This window comes from Zootermopsis nevadensis, unplaced genomic scaffold (genome assembly GCF_977971745.1).
Source record: "Zootermopsis nevadensis isolate Lab colony 2312 unplaced genomic scaffold, Znev_1.0 Znev_ptg000020l, whole genome shotgun sequence".
Taxonomy (NCBI): Eukaryota; Metazoa; Arthropoda; class Insecta; order Blattodea; family Termopsidae; genus Zootermopsis; species Zootermopsis nevadensis.
This window is the reverse complement of record NW_028259152.1, coordinates 1,516,202-1,536,075: the sequence shown is the minus strand read 5'-3', so window position 1 is coordinate 1,536,075 and position 19,874 is coordinate 1,516,202. Positions and strand designations below refer to the sequence as shown.

The following is a 19,874-nucleotide window of genomic DNA, read 5'->3' as shown; positions in this document are numbered from 1 at the left end:
AAGTTGAGACTAAGAATAATCGATTTGCTGATGATGTCCTGTCTGAAATTCAATGGAACACAACCGTTTCATTTAAGAAATTCTTTGTCTCCGATAAACTAAAATATAATATTTTCTTAGTCCAGACTAGAATGTATTGTTTGTTTACAGCTAACAGTGGTTCAGGTGGTAAAAATATTCGCGTATTTATGGAAACACGAGGTTCGTTACAGTATTCACAAAATCCCGTTATTGCTTCGTATCCAGCCGAGCTTTACACTGTACTAAAACTGGTTTAAGTTGTCTGTTCCTCTGAGGATTTCTTATTATAAAATATTAGTTTTTCGTATCTGTCATGCATTCTACATCCCTGGCCCATCTCATCTCACCTCTAAACACTACAAAAATACGCAAATCTAAATATCAACCTTCTTGTTTTCTATCACTATACTCCAGATGTCGTAAAACACTTATAAAAATTTTAATTATTATTTGCAAACCGAAAATTAATCTGCGATTAAGCCATAATTGTACACAAAATCGGCTACATATATCTGGCTTTAAAACTCAATGTTATTTACGAATAATTCACAGAATGTCAGTTTCATATAACTGCCACCTAAAAGTCTTTGTAAAATTATAGGCACACGTTAGTAAATTGAAGATGGCAACTTCACTGTTTGTCAACAACCGACGCCGCGGTGTTTGGTCACGGAAACTGAAGAATAAAGAATAAATTCTCTTGTTTTAAAGTCATGTACGAAGGACTCATCCACTAAGAAGCCATCTTTAAATTACTTATTAATTAAGTAATTAACTAACCCTTTGTTGTTTCCTATAATTATTTTCTTTTCTTTTAAACCTTCCTTTAGCAATGTCCGTAAGTCTGTAATTGTTTGTGTCGTGTTTTAGCCCGCCCTTTCTCCTTTCTTCCTTGTATTTTACTGAACAGGTCCTCTTCCTGTTTCTTACTTCCCACATTTCGTTTTCCTACGTAAAAGTTAAATTCTTTTTGGTCTTGCAGCTACTGGAATGAAACGTATAAAGCTATGTTGGCAGTTGAAATTACTTTCTTCCATCTGTTCTTTCCACTGTAATGACTATATCAGACATTCTCCTTGTTAAAAGATTATCAGGTACACTAACTTTATATCCAGTTTGATACTGCGTTTTGTAGCTGGGACGTTTATACCGGAAAGACAAACACACGTGCTTTGCGATCGAAAATAATTCGGTAAGTTTATAAAATGAACTAAATTATAACACAAATTTTCACCCAGTCCGATATAAACTTCGGTCTAATAAATGTAACTGAGTTTCATAGGGGAGGTGGTGTTATAAATACCTTAAAAATGTGGAAGAACATGTTCGTAGAACTTAGTAGAATGTTAACTTTTCATGGCGGTGAGTGTGAAGATGGCTGTCTTCTGGGTTGTTGCGACGTGAGATCTGGTAAAATTCTACAGATGTTTCAGAGATATTTGCTGCTTCCATCATCAGGGCGGCTAGACTGTACGGCGGAACGATCTCGAAGACAGGCATATTCATACTCGCCGAGAACCGAAAATTCACATGCTTCAAATGAATTGTATCAAATATATTCCCTCTAAGATATAGCAGGAATTAGTGTAGATTCTGTGCTCATGCATTTATTATAATACATCTCTGAAAACCTCAAATATGAAAATAAATAATTGGTTAAAATTAGAAAGTATGGGGAAATGTGTGATTGAATATGCTGATATTAGGATTTTAGAATTGTTTACAAATATTTTGTTCCGTCTTGTCTCAAATATGACAGTTCTGAGTAAGAGCTTCTTTTTAATGTCTGTCATTTTTCTGTGACAAAACGAACCTGTGTTTTTTTCTCTGAACAATTTGTTTAACATTCTGCACTCAGTTAAATAAATAATGTTCCACGCATATTTCTCTTCTACAGTGTTAAGATGTTTGGGTGGGCGTGTTTCTAGACAGGTCGCTTTGCATTTTGAAAGGGTTTGCAAGAGATGTAAACTATATGCCTCATGAAAAGTTAAGCAATTGGAAAAAAAAATGTGGGAAATGAGGAGAGCGAGGAACTATCCTGGCGAATGAGATGCAAGGAAAAGTCTGCTTGGTACCCAAAGGCTGTTTTTCTTTAACTTCTCACCGAAGTAAAGTCAGAGAAGCAAGATGCCAGGTTGGCATGTGACAGCGAGCTGTCAGGTATACGGGCTTATCATTCCCTTTGGAAACGACAAAGACTTGTTATCAGAAACTCTGCCTTCCTGAGCGTCGACCTGGTCTGAAAGACACTGCTCATTAATCTTGCTAAACCATGCAAAACTTATCTGAGGGGGAAAAGGTACGTACGGAACCTCCGACGCGTAGGGAAAAGAATAACGGAATCGCATGATATATCGATATTGGCAACTTATAATAGGCCCGGGGGGTGAGTAGATGTAGGATAGGGGTTGCTGAGTTGGATCTCAGGCCCCGTGCGCTGGAAGAAGAAACTTTTAACGGGGTTAACCGCCCATTTGTTGCGAGTTTATACAAGGGACTTGGAAAAAAGGGAAAGACAGTGGCAGTGAGCGAGGTTACGTCCTTAGTGCTCTTGGGTTATCAGAGAGAAAAGGCACGAAACAGAAAAGTGTTGGTGAATATTTCAAACAGAAAAGCCCAACCGGAATAAAAAGATACGCGTGTGAAGTCAGATTACCGCGGGAACCTAACACTAAAACATAAAACTTGATTCCAAGTTTCGTTTGCATTCTGCGTAGGAGCTGGTAACTTGGTAACCACGTTACTCTCATGTGACACACAAAATGGTTACCGCCATACAAAACTTAAAATGAGGATAGATGAAACAAAATTTTAACCTTCGTTGCCTTGATGGAATAAAAGAGTAGCAATGCCAGTTGTGTTTCTTCTGTGCAGAGTTTGTGGTGAATTGTCACAGAACGAACGTTTTTAAGGAAATAATCTTTCACTTCGTTACGCAAGTTTGATGAAAATTGAAACACAATAGACATATTTAGTTTATAGTTTTGATGCGTCATGTTTGTGTTTATAATTCACATATATATTTATTATTCAAGTCATATACACAAACTTTTAAATTTTGATGTTAAAATTTAAAAATTAAAATTGATATTCTGCGCCATTCATCGTTATCTCGATGTTACAATGTTGCGCTTTAATATTTCTACATGTTTCGATGTCATAGCATCATCTTCAGGTTTTTATATTTAAAACTATTCTATATTTGTTAATGCAAGCTTTTCGTTGATTGTAGATTGTAGATTAGTAATCTAATGCAAGCTTTTCGTTGATTGTAGATTAGTAATCTACAATCAACGAAAAGCTTGCATTAACAAATATAGAATAGTTTTAAATATAAAAACCTGAAGATGATGCTATGACATCGAAACATGTAGAAATATTAAAGCGCAACATTGTAACATCGAGATAACGATGAATGGCGCAGAATATCAATTTTAAATTTTAAATTTTAAATTTTAAATTTTATCACCAAAATTTAAAAGTTTGTGTATATGACTTGAATAATAAATATATATGTGAACAATAGACATAATTATGGCTAATTTTGTGGTATTAGAGTATACTTTTCGTTCACCCTAAGCAATGTTTTAGCCTACGTACAAACATGTTTACGTTTTCACACTTTACGTATGTGGTCCCTTTACATATAAAATATTTGGGCTAGAATACGTAATGCCAGGTTTGCTTCTATCGTCTTAGCCAAGACGAAAGCGAACGAAAATGATCCTTTGGAGTAACTTACAGTGTGACAGAGTTTTCCTGAGCTGTATTAATACAGTTTATTAAAAACTTCACACATGTTCATACTTGCATATGTCTTATATGCGTATTTATATGAATCCCGTAATTATTTAACTGACTTTCGATCGTGTTCTTACAAAATATTTATTACTGTTCTGTGTGTTTTCCAAAAATATCAGAGTACTCTCAATGGAGGCTGATTATAAATTTAGAACATGGAGTAGTTTTGCTAGTAAAGTAGCAACACTTCAGCTACGGCGAGAGATTAATGACTCATCCTCTGCTTAGGTCTTTCAATTGGCATTTTCCCGCGATGTTCTTCGACCAAAATTTTGTATGCGTTTCTTCGCTTTCATACATGCTACATTCCCATTCCATCTCATTTTTCTAAATTCGTTTACCCTAACAGTGTTTGGTCACAAGTAAAAATTGTGAAGCTTATCAATGCGTAGTTTTCTCCAGTTTCCTATTAATTTTTTATTCGAATATTCATCTTCCTCATAGAACTTCTAGTTAACTTCATTTAGGTATACGAAAGCTTGAGCATAGGTTTAATGTGGGGAAGCTTGTATATGAGAAGGTTGAAACGAATAAGCATATGAGGAAATGACTTATGTTTTAGAATCGCTTCTTCTGCGTACAGATATTAGGCCATACTCAGTATCATTCCATAGTTCCATCACAGACAATAAAATATTGGACAAAGCTACGACCACGTGCATGAAAAGCTTGCTTGCTTGTTTTGACTTCTGCTTATCTACTTTCAATTTTTTTTTTTTGTGTACTTATAAAAATTTCATGTCTTCGAAATGGCGCCGAGTAAGATAAATTTCTTTCATTTTCTTGAGTGTGAATATTTCTTCGTTCTGGTTAGGGACTTGAAGGGGGAGGGGAAGATTTATTTATTACTTTGGTAGTCTTTGGAAAGCGTAGTACATCTGCAGGAGGCAAGAAATACGGCTCTAAACAGATTCCGTGGGGAATTTGCAGGTCTTGAGGAAGACATGAAGGTCAGACGTCACTGATAGTTGCGTAAATATATTTTAATTCTCGTGTGGAATGTCATAGATGCTGACACACGTGGAATGGAAGCAAGAAGGTTATTGGATGAAGGTTTTGTTACTTTCTGTAAAGGAGATATTATATATGTGAAATATAGGCTAAACTCTGCCTAATAATGAAACAGATGTGTGAAATTTCACCTTCTTATATAAACACAAGTCTCTTTAAGATCGGCAAAGGTGTTTAATCAAATACCGTGGCTCAGCTCAATATAAAAGGCGTACAAGACAATTGTAAGAGTTGGAGTTGTTAAATTATGTATGTATGGATAGTGAGATGGATTTTAGATTATTACTCGTATTGAGAATAAAATCGAGGTCTTCGGCAGAAATATTTCAATAAAAGACCTCAAAATGTTGTTAAAGGGTTGCAGGACTATCAGGATAGTCATAATTAGGTTGAAAGATGGCGATGAAATCGCCTTCACGATGGAGGAAGCAAGGACCTCTGAAACGTCAGTAAACTTCTACCAGACTACACGGCGTAACAGCCAAGAAGACAGCCATCTTCGGACTTATCGCCGTGAAAACCTCATATCCTACATAATTACGTTTCTCAGTGAATGAGTAAATGTAAAATTTAATTAAATCTCTAGAATAATAAAAAAATGGAAGGTTTCGAGATAAAATACAGCTGTTTTTCCCTCTTGAAGATGAAATAGCAGCGTTACGTAAAAATATTTTACATACCAGTACCTGAAGTTATAAAGTATTGCGCTGTCATAAAACCTCTGCCACAAAATAATTTATTTTAATTTTGTTGCAGTGTGTATAGCTTGATGAGCAGTTTTATTACGGCTATAAAACTGCACTGACTCGGTTAAAGGGAAGCAGGGTGATAAAATTTAAAGTAATATGGCGGCTGCAGCAGTAGCAACAACAGCAAAAACAATAACAACAACAACAAATTATAATGTGACTCCAGTATTTTATTTTGGATTAATAAATATTGATGTGTAATGCACGTGTGTGTGATTAGTGATCGATCCTTTACAGAAACCTTTCTAAAATGTATACATTTCGTGAAGAATCCAACTCTTCAAATGTGTCATTCTATCAGCAGTATTATGCCTTTATACGTTTACATTAAATTTTGTTGTTGTAGGCGAATTGGCTATGAAAGTCACAGCTCTTTCAGTTGTCGTAACCGCCTAACTCTGTGACTTAAATTAGCTAAATGTGACTTCTCGGGTTCGTAAATACGAATGTATCAGGCTACTTGCCCGCCGTTGTGTAAAACGTCTTAAGTTCTAAGTAGGATTTGAGGTTCCCACGGCGGTGAGTACGAATATGGCTGTCTTCTGGGTTGTAGCTCCATGTTTTGTGTTAAACTTCTACCAGACTACACGGCGCTTGAACTCAGGAGACAGCCATGCTCATCTTACGGTTTGTACTAGAAGAACCATTTACGTGAAAATTTAACCAAACTAATTAGAAAATATTGAAAATATGTAGCAATCACAGCCGTTACATCCCTTACATAAATATATGTGAGTATTTTATGGCTGCAGTAACATTTCATAATGGACGGGCACAATGATTTTCCTAATGTGAATCATATTTGTGAGCGATATAGATGCAGGCTGTATTATCAACGTTTTGAAGATTTGTGCTGTCGCCATCATGAAGATATTACCGAGAGTAGGAACAGCTTTGTAAGATTTGAGGTTTTCACAGCGGTGAGTTTGAAGATTTCTGTCTTATGGGTTGTTGCGTTGTGTAGTCTGGTCGATGTTTACCGACGTTTCAGAGGTCATACTGCCTCCGTCATCAGGGCGATGAGTATGAAGATTTCTGTCTTCTGGGTTGTTGCGCTGTGTAGTCTGGTCGATGTTAAGCAACGTTTCAGAGGTCATACTGCCTCCGTCATCAGGGCGATGAGTATGAAGATTTCTGTCTTCTGGGTTGTTGCGCTGTTTAGTCTGGTCGATGTTTACCGACGTTTCAGAGGTCATACTGCCTCCGTCATCAGGGCGATGAGTATGAAGATTTCTGTCTTCTGGGTTGTTGCGCTGTGTAGTCTGGTCGATGTTAAGCAACGTTTCAGAGGTCATACTGCCTCCGTCATCAGGGCGATGAGTATGAAGATTTCTGTCTTCTGGGTTGTTGCGCTGTTTAGTCTGGTCGATGTTTACCAACGTTTCAGAGGTCGTACTGCCTCCGTCATCAGGGCGATGTATCGACATCAACCAGACTACACAGCGCAACAACCCAGAAGACAGAAATCTTCATAGCGTAGATAACTTAGAAAGAATCGCCCTGATGACGGAGGCAGTATGACCTCTGAAACGTTGGTAAACATCGACCAGACTACACAGCGCAACAACCCAGAAGACAGAAATCTTCATAGCGTAGATAACTTAGAAAGAATCGCCCTGATGACAGAGGCAGTATGACCTCTGAAACGTTGGTAAACATCGACCAGACTACACAGCGCAACAACCCAGAAGACAGAAATCTTCATAGCGTAGATAACTTAGAAAGAATCGCCCTGATGACGGAGGCAGTATGACCTCTGAAACGTTGGTAAACATCGACCAGACTACACAGCGCAACAACCCAGAAGACAGAAATCTTCATAGCGTAGATAACTTAGAAAGAATCGCCCTGATGACGGAGGCAGTATGACCTCTGAAACGTCGGTAAACATCGGCCAGACTACACAGCGCAACAAACCAGAAGACAGAAATCTGCAGGAACAACTTTGACACTGAGCTTCCGTGAAAATTCTTAATATTTGGTAATAATTTTGATACTTCGTTCTTTTCGATGTTGATTATTACTCCTTATTTTTCATTGCGGCAACTGTGAAGACACAGAGACATTTTATGAAACTGTCCGTGGTGGAGCCTCGCTGATGATCGCCCCGCTATCAGTGTAATACGTGCTTGACACTCTCCTGGGTTTTCCTCACTTGTTTTATCACTCGGTCACAGAAACGCCTGATGATTGCAGGGGACGACACAAAGGAATAAAAAAACTACGTTCGTACAATTGTCTCTTATGCCCTGTCGGACCGTAAAACCTGTCCATCCATTCCAACTCGTTGCAGACAGGCTGTGGCGATAAAACTTTAACTGCAGGGGGGGGGGGGGGGGGGAAGTAAACTTCACGTTCTTTAATTTGGCCAACGAACGCTGTTGCCTGTTCGTCGGTTCAGTTCCCGTAGTTTCTGAGTAAACTCTTTCATACTGTGCTTACTCACGTTGGTGAACTTTTGATCAGTCATGGAAGTGGAATAAATGTCAGTTGAATGCAACTTCAAGAGGAAACTGGTTAATTACTGCATCGTTAAGGTGGTTTCCAGTCTCAAAATTATATCGAATATTACTTTCCATTCCCGAGAAATGTGAGTAGGAAGTTTTTTCCAACTTAATTGCGAAAGGTAAGAGGTTATGAGAATGATTTGCGCGAATTCTAATGCGAAGTTGGTCAAAATTAAGTGAGATTTGAGGTTCTCACATCGGCGAGTTTTATTGGTCTGTTGAGTACTGTAGTCTTGTAGAAGTTCACCGACGGAAATCCACGATTTATTGTCGTACTTTATAGAAACCCGCCACTGGGCCCTGTCTTTTTTTTTTTTAGAATCAAATATCGGGAGCATTGATTACTCAAATATGACTGTTTATAAATTTCCCTGTTTATGAGTGCTATCAACAGTAAGTTATTTTTCGTAAAGTTATCAAATTGAATTTCAGTAAACGAACTTATCGTTTATGTTTGTAGTTTAAATGCGTCATGTTTGTGCTTAATTCAGTAATATATTTATTTATTTCCGTCAGTACACAAACTTAGATGTTAAAATTGGTGTTATTAAAGCTAAAACTTTAAAATTTGGCGCTTATCATCGCTATTACGATGTTACAATATTTTAGCGCTCACTATTTTATTTCACAACATGTTTCAATGCAACCGCATCATCTTCAGGCTATTTTCGTCTTTAAAACTAATGTATATTTATTAATGCAACTATCATTGATTTGTTTGTTTTGTAGTTTTCATTTTTGTAGGTTACAGAACGACTGATCTAAAAAATACAAAACAAGACGAACAACAAAAAGAAACAATCTACAAAAATGAAAACTACAAAACAAACAAATCAACGATAGTTGCATTAATAAATATACATTAGTTTTAAAGACGAAAATAACCTGAAGATGATGCGGTTGCATTGAAACATGTTGTGAAATAAAATAATGAGCGCTAAAATTGTAACATCGTAATAGCGATGATAAGCGCCAAATTTTAAAGTTTTAGCTTTAATAACACCAATTTTAACAACTAAGTTTGTGTACTGACGGAAATAAATAAATATATTATCGTTTATGGTTTCTGATAAAATTATCTCGGGGAAATGCCGATGGCAATTCTGGACAGAATCGCAACGTTACTGAGACCTTCTTCGTCTCCATCATTAGAAGAATGATTAATTTTTTTGCCATAACAAAATTTCGGCGTGAAGATGGTCTTCGAAACGTTGGGATTCTGTCTGGAATTGGCATGACTTGTTCTCCGAGAGGATTTTATCTTTATAAGTCGCCGTGAAGGCTAGAAGTCACACGGAAAGACAGAGAGAGAGTGTAACAGGAAGATGGAGGAAGTTGCATAATGGGAGTTTATCGTCCATACTTTTCCAAGCTCTCTTCTGCTCAGAGGTTATAATTAACATTTTGTATCCATTTATGCCCCATTCGTCCTCCATTCTCTATCAGTGTCATCCTCATTTACTCACGCAAATAATATTCGGTGAAGAGTAGGCTTAAACTTTCTGAAGTTACGTTCATATCCTTAACCCTCTTAAGCACGAAGCTCTTCTAAATAGTTTTTGAAAATCCAGTTCTTACCTGAAATAAAACACGATGCATCGTAACTGTAAGATCATTTGTTGATGCTAATAAACGCTGTAGGATTTGAATTTTCACGGCGGAGTCTGAAGACAGCCGTCTTTTAATAAACGCTGTTTATTCTGAGAATCGTATGAAACCATTAAATATATCCTGCGGACAGAGCGCGGTGTTAGTGTGTGTTAACTGAGCACTATGCTTTAAATAGGTAACATACAAACGAATTTCACACATCATGCAAACGTACTTTCTTAATAAGCCTGTGGATGATTTTTACAGCTGTGATAATGAGTGACGTAGTTTGCTGGTGGAATTGTTCATTAACGGAGTCCAGTAGGTGAAATGGGGCATAGTTTAACTGGACGAAATAGCCAGTGCCTAACGTTATTGTGCAGAGAGCATTTATCTTACTTAAATCAGTTTTTACTGTACGGTAACTTAAATGTTAGAATATTTCTCTTAGATGCCAAGTTCAGTTGTATTAAAATAAACAAAGCTCTTTAGTGTAACAATCAGTAATGGAAAATAAATTTAAGGTGAATTAGTTTATTTATATACACAAAGAGGTTACACCTGTTGTTTCGTACATGTCAATCTCAGATGATTTTCCAGTGTGTGAAATAAGGATAATAATCATACCTCATATCCACTTGTCAATAGGTGTGTGAATTTTTTTTTTGAAAGTAATTGTGGTTTCGAATCCCACTCAAGGCATGGACGTTTGTTCCGCATTTTTTGTGTTTTGATCTCTTGTGTAGGTAGAGGCCTTGCGACGGGCTGATCACTCGTCCAGAGTCTTAGCAAATGTCTGAACAGATCAAGTTATCTCACATTTGTGAGGAGACCAAGGTCCTTCAAGGACTGTAGAGCCATTCCAGTTGTATAAATGACATTAATGCGAATGATTTATTTACTCTGTTTCGTAAATGTCATCAGTAAAGGATGCTTCGAAGATTGTTTTTCCCCCCGAGACCAGAGTCTCTGTGGGATTTAGGACGTTCTGTGTTCGCCGGCTCTCCTATATCGTACACTGTGAAGTCTTACCTTTTCGGGCGAATCTCTGCACGTAGATAGAAATCACTAATACATTTCTTAATTTGGTAGCCTGTTAACGGAAACTTGTCAACAGAGACTATGTTTTTCTCATAAACTAGAATAACAGACCTGCATTTAAAGGCGATTCACTACTTATGGCGACGAACACAACCAGTTTTTATTTTAGGGGCTGCTACTTTCTATAAGTTGTCATATTGTCTTTATTTTTATTTACTGGAATATATATTATAATTTCGTTGAATTTATTGCTCTGTTTGCTCAGTTGCTTGTTTTACATATTTTGTTTCGTGATTGGTTTGGATATTCCCGTATCATTGCTTAAAACTGTGTGGCGTTTTCATAGTTTCATGATAACGGGGATATAGGGTAGCCTATATTATCATATTCGCTGGCACAGTAATATAATATATAGAGATATTAATTTTTTTTTCCAAGCTCATACAGTAGGTTGCCTATATGCTAAGCTACCTCTGGGCAATTTGGTGCATGTCATATTCAAAAGAATCAATATAACCATAGAAACTGAGCTGTTTCACAGTCACAATGCCGTAGTTTTGAATACAAAACGTACAACATTCTGTTTGCTTCTGCTTTTAATTAAAATGCAGTCAATTTGTGTTCGAGAGTCCTGTCATTTTAAGGCAATGAAAAGAAACTACAAATTTAGCACAATTATATGTGGATAATTGAGGCGTAATGCATCTGATGTTCAAGTTAAACGAAATAATGTCACACTCCCGTGTTTCCGTTTAACAGTGTTTGGCTTCAGACAGAGGAAACAACTTGAAACGCTAATGGAATGGTAGGATTTCCAATATGAAAATATAATTCTGGGTGTATTTATGGTGCTGAATGTCTAAGTGTCGAAGCAGAAACGTCACGTCTGCTGCTCGAGAGGGAAAGACAAGTGCCGAACGGACTGATGCTTTGTGGACTCTAGGCAGGGTCCTTCCGTCCTTCAAGGCAGTATCAACAATAAGAACGTTGCGTGCCAAGTAATGTCGTAATCTGGATCCAGTGAAGTGTTTCGCAAATATTATCTGTTTTTAGCAGGGATAATTGAACAACCCGGTTATTTGGACCCGAGTTTTGTGGTTTGAAGATGGCTGTCTTCTGGGTTGTTGCGCTGTGTAGTCTGGTCGATGTTTACTAACGTTTCAGAGGTCATACTGCCTCTATCATCAGGGCGATGAGTATGAAGATTTCTGTCTTCTGGGTTGTTGCGCTGTGTAGTCTGGTCGATGTTTACTAACGTTTCAGAGGTCATACTGCCTCTATCATCAGGGCGATGAGTATGAAGATTTCTGTCTTCTGGGTTGTTGCGCTGTGTAGTCTGGTAGATGTTTACCAACGTTTCAGAGGTCATACTGCCTCCGTCATCAGGGCGATGAGTATGAAGATTTCTGTCTTCTGGGTTGTTGCGCTGTGTAGTCTGGTCGATGTTTACCAACGTTTCGGAGGGCATACTGCCTCCGTTATCAGGGCGATTCTTTCTAAGTTATCTACGCTATGAAGATTTCTGTCTTCTGGGTTGTTGCGCTGTGTAGTCTGGTCGATGTTTACTAACGTTTCAGAGGTCATACTGCCTCTATCATCAGGGCGATGAGTATGAAGATTTCTGTCTTCTGGGTTGTTGCGCTGTGTAGTCTGGTCGATGTTTACTAACGTTTCAGAGGTCATACTGCCTCTATCATCAGGGCGATGAGTATGAAGATTTCTGTCTTCTGGGTTGTTGCGCTGTGTAGTCTGGTCGATGTTAACCAACGTTTCAGAGGTCATACTGCCTCCGTCATCAGGGCGATTCTTTCTAAGTTATCTACGCTATGAAGATTTCTGTCTTCTGGGTTGTTGCGCTGAGTAGTCTGGTAGAAGTTTACCGACGTTTCAGAGGTATTTTTTGCCTCCATCATCAGGGCGATTTCCCTGAAACATCAGTGAACTTCTACCAGACTACTCGGCGCAACAGCCCAGAAGACAGCCATCTTCAGACTTGCTGCCGTTAAAATCTCAAATTATGTATTTGTAGTTTGTGTTTCTTGTATTTGTTTTCAGACGCGTTCACATATATGCGATATATTACAACTTAACCACTTTTTCTATTTGGTGAAAACAAAAGCTTTATAGGATTTAGACTATTTACATGTCTCGTCTGAAGAAAAAAATAACATAGAGTTAACGGTGAATTTGTCAGAGGTGATTAACTACGCATCTATATTCAGTCCAACAGAAGTACTTTACAGTTTCCCGATAGGGAGAGACTGAATTTTCCGCTACAAAATTTTTAACAGTTTTTGTGTTTATTTTAATGTCATGGGGAGGGTTAAATAAAATTGTTTTAAATGAAAATTAGATTTTTGTTTTGTGTTTAACTTCACAAGCGCACACACGAAGTTAGATCTGACAGTTATGTTGCATAATCAAGAGGAAAGTTTTTCTATATCTTTCCAACCCCAGAGTCTGCTCGCATGAAGAGGACTCATGTAAGCGGTGCTGCCAGAGGACTGTCTGCTCCAATGCCTGACTGGAACAGGAGAGAGTTCTGTCATGGAGTTGGTATCACGAATTGGGAATTTGTTGGGCCAGTATCACTATATGGATGGACTGGAGGGATCTATTTACCTCGTGTTGACGCTAATTGAAGTGGATCCCAGATGCATGTGCTGTGGTAGTTCATGTACCGGCCGATTTCTATGTTATCAGTGTAGACAGAGGAGATGGGCTGCGTTATAGATCCCTAGCTTGGCTGGACCAATAGAATGAATAACCTGTAAGGGCCAAGCAAAGTAAATAACGAGAAGGAATTCCAATGAGAGCTAATCACAGCGTTGAATTTTCCTAATGACTGTTGTCTCCAACCAGGATGAATAACGTCTGAAGTCCCACCCGAATAAGAATTATTTGGAAAACATTTACATAAGATTTAAGAGTCCTTAAAATGAAATAAGCAATCGTATGATATAATCGTCACGATATTGTGTTGGACGTTGACCATCGCCAGAGGTATGTCTTATACGCACGACGTTTCGGGACATTACTTCCGTTTTTATATGATTAGTTTTCATATATTTTGAGAGAGGTGTCATTTAATACATTATGCCGCCATTTTCCTATTTAAATCGTAAATGATAAGGACGTAGATGTTGATATTTAAGATCAGGTCTGTCAGGACAATTTTTGGATCTAAGAGGGAGAAAGTAAGGGGACAATGGAGAAAATTTCATAATTTTGTGGTTTATAATTTTTGCTGTACGACAAATCTTATTAGGGTGATAAAATGAAGGATAATGAAATGGTTAGGAATGTAGAATGCCTGAAAAAATGTATAATGCAAATTAAACGTTAGTCAGATAATGCGAAAGGATGCGATTACTTGGAAAGCCTAGGAGTGAACGAACGGATAATATTAAAACACATCGCAAGAGAATTGTGTGAGTGTGGCGTGGTGTCTCATGATGAGGGGAGGCAGCGGTTATCTTTTGTGAGCATGGTAATGAACGACTGCGTTGCATAAAAGGCGACTGTTGGCTTCTCAAGGAGGGATGTTTCATGAAATTACGTACCTACTTTAAAGGAGGACATGTGTCGTTCTGCAACTCAGCTGCACTAATGAAGCTTTGTATTCTTAATGGATACTATTTCATACGAGATACACAAACCTGGTGTAATATGGGGTGCCATTATTACTGTGCATGTTTGAAATGGCTGAATGTTATGGAACAGGACGAAGGCGAACACGGAATGTTCGTGATGTCTGGAGCTTTCGTACTGAGTTCTGCCATCAGAGTTGGAGGTTTTTACCTGGGTTTTCTAAATTCTCCGTCGCGGCGTACATTATTTAAAATGTATTAATTTTAAATAATATATGTTTTTATTGTGTACATATTAGTAACATGTCATTAAAATATATTCACGAATTTCTGTTTTTAATCATTTTAGTCTTCGTGTTGTGATTCCGTGATGTTTGTCTTTTACAGAACGGACGTTTTTGGTTTGCAATCCAGTAACTTATTATGGCACTTTTTGCTACTAAATTATGGCTTCCTTTGAACGATAAACAGCTCAGAAACTGAAGATGGCTGTCTTCTAGGATGTTGCGCCGTGTAGTCTGGTCGAACTTTACCGACGTTTTCAGAGGTCCTTGCTGCCATGAGTTCATAGCCCTGAGGGTCTTTTGTGGTCTTTCTCAATCGAGGAAAACCAGAATTGTTTCATTTCTCATCTTAGGGATTCAGCAGTGAGGAGTGTTTGAAGTATCGGGCAATAGCAATCTACGCAGGGTTGGTCTATATACAAATGACCCACGAGGGATTCGAACCCACGATCCCAAGTTTAGGATGGTAGATGACCGTGCATGCCTAACGCTGCTCAGCCCGAATCACATTACTTGTGATTTAGACACTCATTATTAGTTAGTACGAAGCGTTAATTAAAGGTAATGGGGCGAGATACGTTACACAGCACGAGAGTCCATATCGTGTGTCACAATGGTCTTTAACCGGGAGTGTATAAAGCCCTGAGGGAAGTGAAGTCGTTTCTAGAAATACACGAGAATCAAAGAGAATGTTTTATCTCATTTTGTTTGTTTTTTTATTCAATTTGTCGTTGCCCTTTTGTAAAAAGTTGTTAATTGTACCTAACCTCCATGGTGTAGAAATACAAAGATAGATTTTCTTTCTTTGTTTGGTCTAACGCAAAGTATTTTTTCCGCACTAGACAAGAGATTTTTTTTCTTGTTTCTAGTACTGTTATCAGTTAGGTACTGTTTTAATACGGGACGTTTTAGATCGATTTTATTAAAATTTAAATCAATTTAATTAGTCCCCTTTATTTTGTGTACACTCATATATTAATCTGCGATTCACTTCAAGAATCCGGATGCGCTGAGGTTTTCACTGAGGTGAGGAGAAGAATAATGTTCTTTTGGGTTTTCGGCGCCGTGTAAACCCATCGTCAGATGCCAACGTTTCGGAGAAACACAATGTCTCTATCTTCAGGGCTGCACCAAAATCCACTACATCGTACTCATACATTTTTGTGTATATATTTTATTAATGTATTGGAAAGTTACTTATTTTCAAGTGAAATATATGATTGTGAATAATAAATTCTGAGGAACAGTTTAGGAAGCGGTGTTTGTACAGCGCAAATAGCATCCCTGCAGTCTGTTGGAGACAGTCACACTGAAATAAAATAGTCTGATAATCATGATTCTAAGTGGTTAGTCTGTCTGTTATACGAAGGGACGCAATGGTCACATCATTTGGGTGTCAGCGGGCGTAGAGGTGACACCCGAAAGTAATGTTTTGTCCTGTAAAATATGCTTCACAGCACCAATGTCTTTCTAGGTCTAATACTGGGATACGTCTAATGGAACACTTAATTTCACAATCAAAATAATTCTTCAAAATATCACATTTCTGCAGCTTGATTGAATTTAATATTGATGACCTCGTTAGAGTCAATGGATTGACATTAACTTTCGGTGTGTTGGTTTTGTTATTAGCACAATTGACGTGTGACATACCAATAATTATAAAAGACTGAAATACCCTATTGAATGTAGATGGATAGAACGTTCGGAATATAATCACCATATTGAAGGTGTTTCACTTTTAACCACTTAAATACACACAGGAAAGGCGGCGGGATGAAGGATAGGTTAGGTTAGCATTCTACAGAACGGGGCGGGATTGGCTTATATGATTGTCGTTTATTTTCAACACCTGAGCGCCAGCAAAGATACATATATCTTCTGTGAATGTGAGCTCCGGTTTAAATAGGGTCTCAGCTGTATTTCAAATCACACGTTAAGTCTTGCATTTGCTTCCGTAAGCTTTATGTCTGTTCGTCATTTAGCAGTGAGCCTTGTATTAAATGAAGCCGCGTCATACCTCAGGCTGCACGAAGAATTGTTCCGAATAACACCCAGAATCCTGCCTGAAGACGACGCTCTTCTGGGATTTTGCGCCGTACTACCAGACTACACGGCGCAACACGCAGAAGACGATGTCTTCATATTCGCTGTCGTGAAAACCTGAAGTTTGAGCCTCCTACTTAATGGGTAGCAGGAGATTCTTTCCATTCGGATAAATTCGGACGGAGCTCCAACTAGGGAGAGGTTAAATGATGTACGCTTTATAGTTTCGTGTTCAGGCAAGGATACGTTTAAACTGATATTTGCTTGCAATGAGCTTCGTAAAGTCAAGACGCTTTTTAGAATACTAAAACCCCCAGCGCGTCCATTATACCGCGTTACGAGATCTCTGTACCGTACGTCTTTTAAGCTACAGACTTTGTCCAGTGTCTCAGCAGCAATTTGTTTCTCCCACAAAATTACATCCGCAAGTTCCATGGATTTGGACCAGCTGTCAAGTTGGAGGAAGTGGGGGGGGGGAAAGAGATTGACCAATAAAAGAACAGAAGTAGTAGTAACATAATAAAAGAATGTTGAAGAGAATAAAAGAATGAAGACAGTACGGAGAGAGTCAAAGTTTGTGGTCAGTCGAGGCAGATGATAGAATGAGTTGGAGTGGGAGAGCGTGTGTGGAAATGTTTAAGACTCTTCAAACTCCACCAGCTCCTTTCAGCCGTCTTGCAACCAACTTCAAGTTGTACAACGAACAGAAATTGGTTGGGCGGGTTGGGGTTGGTCTGTAGGCTGTTACCCCTTGTTGTTGGGCGGTAAATATGGGTCGGGGGGGGGGAGATGGCCTTGGCGGGTGGAACAAGTCGTACAGTAAGAGAAAACTTTTGCCATGGCTGTTATTTCCCGGAAATACAAAATAATGTTCTTGAGCACAAGACGTAGACTGACGCAGAAGCAGAGCAGTTGCTAGGTTATAGGCAAGCACAAATTCATGTAAATATGGATTAGGTAAAACAGTTTCCATAGGCGGTGTAACTGGACCATCTGGTACCACGACAGTTCTTGGGGAAAGAGACGTTTTCTAGTGGGGAGGCATATTGTGGGGGGGGGGGGAAATTCTCGAAGGTGGTGCACATAAACATTTCCCTGCTTTCCTTATGCCTCTAGGCAGTCTTGCAATCTTAATGTGCTTGCGCGCCTCTAACCACCCTCTCTTCCATGAGCACGTGATGCGGTTTGCATAATCTCGACCACAAGAAAGAACGAGGAGGAACGGACTGGCGTCGGGGAGGGCGTTAGTGGAAGATTACTGGCAGTGACTGAGGACAAGCTCGTGCTCTTTGTTTCGCTCAGCTGTTCGCTGTTGTACCAGCGTTTATTGAGGAGTTCAGCAAACCTCAGAAAAGAAACGTTCTTTAAATGTCTTCTTCTGTCATTGCAAAAAGTTTCCACTTAAAATCTGACACAAATGGAACAAAATATTTCTTGAGAATATTTCTCACGTGTTATTGTTTCAAATTTTTCTTTCCTTCACTCTAATAGGTACTATGCTGAGTGTCAGAAATAAGACAAAATCCATATTTGGCAGCACACATTTTGTAGTATTTTTGTCATTATGTAACTAATTATTGAATGTGGAATATCACAGCCGAGTGGTAAGTATTAATTTCATGTACCGGATATCCTTACCGAGACTTTTCATGTTTTCCTCATTTCCACCAGGAAAATGCCTACTTAGTGTCATTAATTCGGCCACGGCCGCTTTCGTCCACATTAGTCTTTCAATAATGAACATATAATTCGACTTTTACACAGCATTAATTAATCTGAGTAGCTAAAATGTCGTTAGATAAATCAATGGAATTTATAAACTATGCATTTTGCATTGTGCTGAAAAATTGCACCATTTTTATTCATAAACGTAAAGCAAGAAAAGATAAAAGGAAAGTCATAACATTTTAACATCTTAGATTTCGTAAAAAGTTATAAACTCTTTAATAAATTGATTTTGTTTCTAAACAGCCTGATGCTACAAAAACTGGAATATTGAAAGGCTTTATAAATGATTTTGTGGAGTAATGTCGGCAGAAAATGGCTCCATCCAAATGGGCATCAATTTTGTGTGACCTGGTCAGTCATCCCTCGAAAAAGAGCTTCAACAACTATTGGAAAAAGAGCAAACAAAATGATATTTCTGCTACCCTGCTGGTCTTATTATTCTTCTGTCTTTTCAGAAATAAGGAGATACGAATTTAGAACGACTTGTAAATTCTGCTTTTTTTTAACATTTTAAATTTTCTCATCAGACATTAAAGATTGGAAAGTAAAGGTAGGAATACCAAGATTTCACGAAAGATTTCGCTGAAAAGCGAGACGTACATTACTGTACCCACTGTAATCAACCAAACTGTTTTAATATTCAAATTGAATTCTTCATTATTTGGTTTCCTTATTTCCCTCCTACACTCTGGCCTGTCTTCCCGTCTCTCTACCTATTTTGGGGTCTTCCTTAACGTCATTTTCCCGCGAGATTTGTGATGACGAAACTAACTGCTGCAGGGAAGTATATGTGCGCGGGAGTAACAGGAATGACAGAAGCTCTTAGTCCTTCCCTTTTTGTCCTTCCCTTGGGAATTTTATTTGCATTTGTTCACCCATAGGCCTATTGTTACCAGGGGTTACACTTATTCATTCTTGTGGATATTTCACTTTTAAAGGCGAGCTGTGTTTTACGTTGTAACGATACTGATGATAGCTGACAGGTCCCATATCCTATCCCAACAATGTCGCACAAGTCGTTGATGGTACGACGTCGATCCTCGTGAATGGCCTGTCGAATCTTCGTAACATTTTCGGGCGTTGTGCTCGAAGATGGTCGTCCAGAACGCTCGTCATCACCGACAGAGGTTCGGCCATTTTTAAAACGTGAATGCCACACAAAAGATTGTGCACGACCCATTGCGGACTCCCCAAATGCTTGCTTTAGCATTTCATAGGTTTCCGTAGCCGTTTTGGCGAGTCTTTGGCAAGAGATTCAGGTAGAATCGCAGATGGTGCTTGACAGGCTGACAAAGAAAGATTTCCAGGGATGCTTCCAGGCTTGGCAGCGGCGCTGGGATCGTTGTGTTCACTCCCAGGGGAACTACTTCGAGGGTGATGGATGAATTTAATACCTGAGATAAGTGTACGGGTTTTTATAGGCGCAGTCTTGAAACTTTCCGATCGCACCTCGTAATGTCCATTCCATGAACCGGACATAAATATATCCACTACTTCATCTCC

General features: G+C 38.5%; 1 protein-coding gene across 7 annotated transcripts in view; it reads left to right on the top strand.

The window, feature by feature from the left end:
- Positions 1-19,874, top strand: part of LOC110829531 (discoidin domain-containing receptor 2) — a 349,423-nt gene that overhangs the window by 198,551 nt on the left and 130,998 nt on the right. The window lies entirely within an intron of this gene.